The 2,103-nt window shown below is 29.3% G+C and overlaps 1 pseudogene; it reads left to right on the forward strand.

Annotated features, from left to right (window-relative positions):
• Positions 1-597: 597 nt before the first annotated feature.
• Positions 598-1,591, forward strand: LOC111033100 (annotated as a pseudogene).
• The last annotated feature ends 512 nt before the right edge of the window (positions 1,592-2,103 follow it).

A 2,103-nucleotide genomic window follows, 5' to 3' on the forward strand; every position in this document is an offset into this window, starting at 1 on the left:
ACTTTTTTACTCCGGACTTTTTAGGCTTAGGACTTATCTACGGCGGACTTTTTATGCCTCGGACTTTTTTACCCGGACTTTTTTTCCTAGGACTTTTTTACTTTGGACTTTTTTACCGCGATTCCAGTTAACAATACTCTCTTGGCTTAAAAATATGTCTCCATCAGAATGATCAACATCGGATACTGTGTTGCAGTTTATTAAGTTTTATTACTGCACAGTTCTTATTAACTTAACACAAAATATCGAAAAACTTACGAATCGCGTATAATCATCCGAAGTTCTTTGTCCTGGAACTACCAAACTTAACATGCCATATTGTGTCTTATATATGGCAGGTAACAATTGTAGGTTTGTGTATATGTCGGACTGCCAACCCGGATGACTATAAAATGTATATAGGTACCCCTTATTATTAATACTTTCATTTATACTTCTTAGCAGGGCTTGAAACCGAAAATTTAACCTGATAATATTGCGTTTGATAATAGATCAATTTTTTCCATTCAACAAATTTATGACAAGTTTCTGTAGCGCTTATATATATATATAAATAAACATCATAAATTAATTGTATTTACACATCATATATTTCAGGTCTTTATAGTGTTTGTAATTGTTTGCGAAAGCGTTATATTCAACGAATACATACTACTAATATCATACATAAAATGGATGGTCTGCGTGATAAATAAACAAATTCTGGAAAGAAGATCATGCTTGAGTACATTCAGAGACATGTATTTGAAAGTTACAAAATGTTTACACCAAGTAAATAGATCAATATTTGGTTTGCCGGCTATTTAGGAAGTGTCACTGGTATCATTACAAAATTATACGGTTTTATATTATTCCGTAGAGACTACATCAATGATTCTTATTTGGTATTTACTTTCATAGACTTGCTAACAAGAACAATCAATATTATATTATTATACATGATATACGGAAAAAGAGGTTTTTATATGATATTTTATGTTATTTTAATTTATTGTAAAGTAAAAAGTTATTTTTTTATTGTATATTCTATCTATTCCTATTCCTTCCTACCTTCTCAGTAACTTAAATTACTAAAAACAATTAAGTATTAAATTCCTCCATAGATAACAATAATATACATATTTCCTTAATTACTCAATAAGTTTCTATGTTATGTACATTTTCTATTAACATTATCAGTAAAAATAAGTGATTTTTTATTTGCATGAAATTAAATGTTCGATATTGTGTCTATATTACGTTCGACTTATTTAAAATTCAATATCAATTGTATTTCAGATAAATCGGATGAGTGATGTCTTACATCAACGATCCGTAATAGAAAGGAACCCTAGAATTAAACATCAGGTATAAATGTCTTTCTAAATTAACTATATGTCTTTCACCAAAAATGAATTATTGGAATGTAATATTTGTTTTTATTTTTATTTAGATCAAGTTTTTTTTATTACGAAGATTACACGAGCACTATCATTTTAAACTGTATGGAATGTGTCATATTAATTTAAGACAACTACATAGTTTGTCAAGCATAGTAATTGGTTATTTGGTTGTTCAAATCTTGTTCAAGTTAAATAAAAAATTAACTTAGATATTAAATTAATCAGTTTATAGGCTGATATATTTATGTAAAGATATTTAGCATGAAAATAAAAAATGGTATTAGGAAATAAATGTTTTTAAATAATTGATTATGATAAAACCTAATAATTAAAATATAGTTTTTGGCGAAAAAACATTGAATTGTTTCCCTCCGATACTAAGAGCGTATGGAAACCAGTGTTAGGGCCGGGTACGGACAATATTAGTCCGCGACGCCCGATCACCAAAATACTTCGCGCGCAAGAACACTAACACACCAACCGATCTGTGTTAATGTGTGTATAATATGTGTTGTAGCTCAACTAGAATTGGTTGGGTTCGCCGCGCAAATACTAGTGAGCTATGTGGTGTGGTGGTGTGTAAGGTGTATATATATGTTGGTGTGTAAATTTAAACGGCAAATGACAGTAAGGTAATGTAAAAAATGGTAACTCTATTTAATAATGGATAACACGATTGCTGGTAAATAACTAGTTGCTGTATAATACAAATCTAAATAAT

This window comes from Myzus persicae, unplaced genomic scaffold (assembly GCF_001856785.1).
Source record: "Myzus persicae strain clone G006 unplaced genomic scaffold, MPER_G0061.0, whole genome shotgun sequence".
Taxonomy (NCBI): domain Eukaryota; kingdom Metazoa; phylum Arthropoda; class Insecta; order Hemiptera; family Aphididae; genus Myzus; species Myzus persicae.